The 7091-nt window shown below is 43.1% G+C and overlaps 1 protein-coding gene across 1 annotated transcript in view; it reads left to right on the top strand.

The window, feature by feature from the left end:
• The first annotated feature begins 350 nt into the window (after window positions 1-350).
• tbc1d16 (TBC1 domain family, member 16) overlaps window positions 351-7091 on the top strand; it is an 88832-nt gene continuing 82091 nt past the window's right edge. The window contains exon 1 of the mRNA XM_078571046.1: window positions 351-761. The gene's annotated coding sequence lies outside the window, so the exon portion shown is untranslated. The remainder of the gene's footprint in view (window positions 762-7091) is intronic.

The raw sequence follows: 7091 nt of genomic DNA, 5'->3' as shown, positions 1-7091 counted from the left end.
ATGAACTTTGAGTCTGGGAATCTTTTAACGCAAATATTAAATAAAATTTCGAAATTACTTTGAATTTCCTGCTGTCGCACACAACTAGGTAACAACGACATTATTTTTTAAATGTGAAAGGGAAGCATTGTGGATAGATTGGGAATGGTGATGCCAAGTTACCTTTCCCCATCAGCCATGTTCTCCGTTGCTAAGAAACAACAACTACAACCACCTTCCCCGGCCGCTGCCGGAGTCACGTGCCGGACTGTACCACTGTTTGGGGAGGGGGATTTAAGCATTGACTGTTCGGGGCTTCCATAATGGGAGGCGAGAGGGGGAATTACTGATCCCCCCCTCCCGGGTTGGGTGGGTTGTGAAGCGGATCTCGTGCCTCACTCAGGGAGACAATGAATTGTCTGTCGGCTCTTGGCACAAAAGATCCCATTATATATAAAAAAAAACCCCGCGGTGTTCATTAATGCTCCTTTATTGATCAATGTATGAGATGTGGCTGTTGTAAAGTGGGCGTTGCTGCGGCTCCCGCATTCCCCGGCCGCAGCTACTCGGCTCCTGGCGAGCGGCCCGCTTCATTCCTGGTTTCCGATCCAGGATCGGCCTCTCACACAATGAACCGGAACCTCTTGCTGTTCTGCCAGCGTTTCTCCAGGTTCAACGTGTCCCACAATAGCAGGAAAAGGGTTGGGGTGCAGCTGTTCACGTTTCAGCCCCCATGTAGTCTTTGAAGGGACGCCGAGGCAGCCACACTGAGTTTCGAGAGGGTAAGCCCTCCCATTTCTCGTTCCAAGTCATCGTGTTTCATTGTAAAGTATTTTGAGTGGTTTACTCACGTCAAAAAGTACTTGAGGTTTGAGATGCTTCTTATTAGCACGGCTGAGAGAGCGCTTTAAAAGGCGCACCTTTGTCCACTGGAGAGGTTAGCCGCAAAGGAGCACTGGCCACTTCAGACACCAAAAGCAGTGACAGTTTAATTTACATTGACAATGCTGATGGACTGTAAATCTGCTTCTATAGTCTTTTTTTTAAAAATCCTAGTTTCCTCATTGTTGAAGGCACTGACTACTGTTGCGTGTAGTTCCCCAAGCTTTCAAGATTTCACAATCTCACAGTGCAGAGGAGGCCCTTCGGCCCATCCAGTCTGCACTAAGTGGCATCTAGTCACTAACTAGACATGCACGTTGGCAGGTTCTTTGACCCTGGATCTGGAGTAAGTCACCTTCTTGATTTGAAGACAATAACAATGGTTTTGAATCGTATGTTTTGAGGAAGAGAAGTCAATGGAAGTTAGCAAGGACATTGGTGAACGAGATTTGGTCTAGGACAGGATTTAAACCAGTTGGAGTTTGAACGAGGTGGAATTTGGGAGGGTGGTAAAGGGGTCATTGGAAAACTTAGCGTTGAGCTAACAGACATGTAGTAGAGAAACTAAGTGGCATGGTGATCAATTGGATTTGGGATTTGAAGTTAGCCCAGAGCACAGATGGAATTCTGAGATTGGTGCACTGTGTGCCTTAGTCTGAAGAAGCAGCTCAGAAGAGTTGTGCTTATGGCAAGCTCTAGCTTAGCTACGTTTGATGTCAAATGACAATGTGATAAAACTGAGGTACACGTGGAGTCAAGATTGATAGTGGAGAGATAAAGCTCAATATTGTCATTACACTTATGGAAATTGCCAGATCCCTTCAGATAACCTCTTTGAGGGACAGCATATAAGTGAGGAAAAGAAGAATACCATAATTGAAACCATGGGATACCCCACAACTGATGATGTAGGGTGAGAAGAGAAGCTATTGCTGAATGTCTGCTGATGACATTGAAAGTATACATAGAATCGAAAGAATGTGACCTCTACGTGTACCATGCAGAAAAGACAATGGATGGGAATGGAGTGAAAAAATAACCTGGGTTTATATAAATCCTTTCATGACCATCAGATGCTGCAAAGCATTTAGCATCTGATCAAGTACTTTTGAGGCATTACTGTTATAATGTCACAATGTGATATAGACCTGATAATCTGTTTTAACGTTTAGTTGTGGAATAAATATTGTTTGGAGCGCTGCGAACTCCCCTACTGTTCTTCAGATAGTGTCCTGGGGTATTTTTTGCCCACCTGAGAGGACAGCATCAATTTAACATCTCATCTAACAGTCAGCACCTTGGAAATTACCACTTCCGACACTAATTGTCAAATATCAGAGAGGTGCAGGAAGACAAGCAGGGATCGTATGCCACGGCTGCAAGGAAAGGGGAAAGGAGTTGGCATTTGTGCAGGAGATTTCATCTAGAGCTAAGGATGGTTTTTTTGGTAGAGACTGTTTATCGCTTTGCCACAGAGCCAACTTCTCCAAATCAACACCCTCTAAGGATATTGTTGTACTCATCCAGGCTGAGGAACATTGTCATGAATGGGGAGGGCCTTTGTTCACAAGGTAGTGAACATTCTGGATTGTGGTGTTGAGCAGGCGGAAGTTGGGAAAGTTGGAGAATAATGGATGAAGAGAATGTTCTGTTGTCCCCAGTCAACAAACTAGATGTCATATTTGTTGGAAAAAGGGGATGACATGATTAGAATTGCTATTCTGGGAAAGGCAGTGACAGATGCTTTGTTTGTCGCAGCTGAACATGCTTAGAGTAGAGAATGCTATAGCCACATTCATGAAGGAATTGAACCTGAAATGATGATAGGAGAGGAGCTGACATTCAGGAGTCCGGGGTAAGACCAACTGGTGGAATATATGATCCTTGGGTATGTAGCTGGTCTGTTCGATTACTTAAACATGGCTATTGAAATAATTGTAAGATTGCAGTTTATGGCTCTGTTGGAGGCTATCAGATTTTATCTTTGTCAAAATTTAAGGCTTGCCAGCCAGAAATTGCTATCAACATTGCTTTGGCTCCTCCTTTTTCCCAGACTTGACATTTTTTGTTCCTGCAAGCATATTGTCATTGTATTGTACTCCTCAATTCAGAAGGAAAAGACTTTGCAAGGAATTGAAGATAAAGAAAGACACATAACACATGTATATTTGAAACAAATGTGATTTTATGCACTGTATTCCTCATCCTTGGAATTTCTTAAATAACCTGCTGAAAGGAGGGGTTAACTGCACTTTTCACCAAGTGCCTTTTTATCATGGTGCAAATCTGAAGTTTTTTTTACCAAATCAGTGACCTTTTTGCATGGTACAATTGATATAGAAAACACAGTGAACTGACACTTAAGATTCCATAATTCTCTTTAAAGGATGTAGGAAGTTGTAGTTTAAAACTGCCTTTTCATTGTTTGTGCATGTGTAGTATCCCTATTTTTATAGTCCTCCCAATAATTTATACTGATTAAAATATTATGTTGTTCCTGCGGAGCATAAACTGAGTACTTTTAAAATATTTAATTGCTTCACTTTGCCATCACTCCCAACATATCAGCACCTGCAGTTTATACTTGGTGATAATTTGATGTAAGTTTTCAGGGTATTTGGTGTACATGATAGCTGCTTCAGCTATTGACATTTCCAGGGAATGCCTATACATAGAACTTCCAGAAACACTATATTCTCTCTGGGAACATTATGGAACTGACACCCTTGGAGGCTTGGTCTGGGATTTGAGTTTTATGATGCACATTGAGGAAGTATTGTGTTCTACAGGATATTTTAATTATACTAAATTCTTGATGAATTTTGGGCAAAAATTGTGAAGTCTTGCAGTTTAAAGGGGCCACTTTAAAACTTGAACCAAAGCAAGTGAGGTAGGTGATAACTGAAATTTGTATCCCAAATTCAAATATATTCGATGATGTTTTTATAATGAATAGTGATTATGATGTGGATCATGCTGCTTGTAATGCCAGGTGCAGGTTCTACTTGCGTTGCTGACCTGTCATTTTATTATTGATTGTTGCTATGGCAGCAACTGGCTGCTTAATCCTTTGAGGGCTACAGGACTAATTCTGTATAATGGGAATTAGAGTAAGGTTTGAAATTATGTATGAATGATTTTGTACTACTTAATATATTACTAAAAGGCTTTGGAGATTTAAGTAAATGAAACAGTAGTCCACGTGTGAGAGTTGAATAAATGCAGGGAGAAAGGAGATGTTAATTAGGCTTATACCACAAAAGGAGTATAAGTAAAGCTATAGCATGATAAACAAAATATTAATTGCATGAGTAAAATGAGAGTGAATTTTGTACTGACTGAGCCATACCTAGCAATTGTATTCATGAGCTTAGTGAAAATTACTTGCAGCATAGGGCACGGATTAATTTGTCCTCTCTGTAGGAAACTATTTCAGTGCTGCCGGCCTCTTTCCCAGTGCCCCACACCAACCCCTTATACACCCACTGTGATGCAAAATCTGTACATTTCAGGATGTGCGTTGTTATCCAATGACAATCTGAATAATTATACTTGGATAAGAGCTTCTGTTAACTTGACTCTCAGTCCCAAGATTCTTGGCTTTAAGTTTAATTCTTGGCATTTGAATTTTTCTCTTGGCAGCATCAACGTTTGTGTCTAAAATCAGCATTACCTCTGCCAATGTCTGCGTTAACATGCGTTTACGTTTACCCCCAGGCCACAAATGCAAGCTGTAAATCCATCTGCAATCCAATCTGTACCTTTTTTAGATTTTTTTTTTGGAGAGGGGGCAATAATGGCCTATGATTTTTTTAAAAATTATGAAATAACCCTGCCTTATACTCTTCATGGACTCTCTGGGATCTGTACAATATGATGTAGAATGTCAATAGCAACCATTGGGTACCCTGACATTAAGTCTCTAACTTGGTTGAGAGGAGACATGAAAACAGCCTAGGTAAAACAATGTATTAATGGCTTTAAGTGCTCTTTCTTTATTCTTTCATGGGATGTGGGTGTCTCTGGCAAGGCCAACATTGATTCCCATCCCTAACTGCCCTTCAACTGAGTTGCTTGCTAAGGCATTACAGAGTGCAATTAAAAGTCAACCACATTGCTGTGGGTCTGGTGTCACATGTAGGCCAGATCAGGTAAGGATGGCAGATTTTCTTCCCTAAAGGACATTAGTGAACCAGATGGGCTTTTACAACAGCATTTATTGCCCATCCCTAATTGCCCTTGAGAAGGTGATGGTGATGGCATGAATGTTACTTGACACTTGTCAGCCCAAGCCTGGATATTGTCCAGATCTTGCTGTATTTCAACATGGACTGCTTCAGTGTTTGAGGAGCCGTGAATGGTGCTGGACATTGTGCAATCACCAACGAGCATCCTCACTTTTGACCTTATGATGGAAGGAAGGTCATTGATAAAGCAGCTGAAGGTGGTTGGGCTGAAGACACTACCCTGAAGAACTCCTGCAGTGATGTCCTCGAACAACCACAATCATGCTCCTTTGTGCTAGGTATGACTCCAACCAGTGGAGAGTTTTCCCCCTGATTCCCATTGACTCCAGTTTTGTTAGGGCTTCTTGATGCCACATTCGGTCAAATGCTGCCTTGATGTCAAGGGCAGTCACTCTCACCTCACCTCTAGAGTTCAGCTCTTTTGTCCATGTTTGAACCAAAGCTGTAGTGAGGTCAGGAGCTGAGTGGCTCTGGCGGAACCCAAACTAAGCGTCAGTGAGCAGGTTATTGCTAAGCAAATGCTGCTTGATAGCACTGTCGATCATCCCTTCCATCACTTTACCGATGATTGTGAGTAGACTGGGGTGGTAATTGTATTTGTCCTGCTTTTTGTGTACAGACATACCTGGGCAATTTTCCACATTGCCGGGTAGATGCCAGTGTTGTACTGAAACAGCTTGGCTCGGGGCGTGGCAAGTTCTGGTGTACAAGTCTTCAGTACTATTGCTGGAATGTTGTCAGGGCCCATAGCCTTTGCGGTATCTAGTGCCTTCAGCCGTTTCTTGATATCACGTAAAGTGTATTGGATTTGCTGAAGACTGGCATCTTGATGCTGGGGACCTCCAGAGGAGACCGAGATGGATCATCCACTTGACACTTTGGGCTGAAGATTGTTGCAAATGCTTCAGCCTTATCTTTTGCACTGATGTGCTGGGCTCCATCTTTGAGGGTAGGGATATTTGTGGAGCCACCGCCTCCTGCAGTGAGTTTTTTAGTTGTCCACCACCATTTACGACTGAATGGTAAATGTTGCAGGACTGAAGACCTTAGCTCTGATCTGTTGGTTGTGGAATCGCTTAGCTCTGTCTATCACTTGCTGCTTATGCTGTTTGGAATGCAAGTAGTCCTGTGATGCAACTTCACCAGGTTGACATCTCATTTTTAGGTATGCTTGGTGCTGCTCCTGGCATGCCCTCCTGCACTATTCTTTGAACCAGGATTGTTCCCCTGGCTTCGTGGTAATGGTTGAGTGGGGGATATGCTGAGCCATGAGGTTACAGATTGTGGTTGAGTACAGTTCTGCTGCTGATGATGGCCACAGCGTCTCATGATTGCCCAGTCTTGAATTGCTTGATCTGTTGGAAATCTATCCCACATAGCACAGTGGCAGTACCACACACACCATGATGGAGGGTATCCTCAATGTTAAAATGGGACTTCATCTCCACAAAGACTGTGCGTTGGTCACTCCTACTGATACTGTTATGAACAGATGTTTTTCCCTCTTGTTGGTTCCCTCACTACCTGCCGCAGACACAGTGTAGCAGCTCTGGACTTTATGACTCGGCCAGCTTGGTCTGTAATAGTGTTGCCCAGCCACTCTTGATGATGGACATTGAAGTCCCCACCCAGAGTATGTTCTGCATCGTTGCCTCAGTGCTCCCTCCAAGTGGTGCTCAACAAGGAGGAGTACTGATTCATCGGCTGAGGGGGTGTGGTACATGATAATCGGCAGGAGGTTTCCTTGTCCATGGTTGTCCTGCCAGTGGCACAGGACATGCCCAGGAATGGTGATGGTGGTGGCTGGGACATTATTTGTAAGCTATGATTCCATGAGTATGACTTGGTCAGGCTGCTGCTTGACTAGCCTGTGAGACAGCTCTCCTAATTTTGGTACAAGCCCTCAGATGTTAGTAAGGAGGATTTTGCAGGGTCGCCAGAGCTGAGTTTGCTGTTGTCATTTCCAGTGCTTAGGTTGATGCC

Source organism: Cetorhinus maximus, chromosome 24 (assembly GCF_964194155.1).
Source record: "Cetorhinus maximus chromosome 24, sCetMax3.hap1.1, whole genome shotgun sequence".
Classification (NCBI taxonomy): Eukaryota; Metazoa; Chordata; class Chondrichthyes; order Lamniformes; family Cetorhinidae; genus Cetorhinus; species Cetorhinus maximus.
The sequence above is the reverse complement of the archived record's forward strand: the minus strand, read 5'-3'. Positions and strand labels throughout refer to the sequence as shown.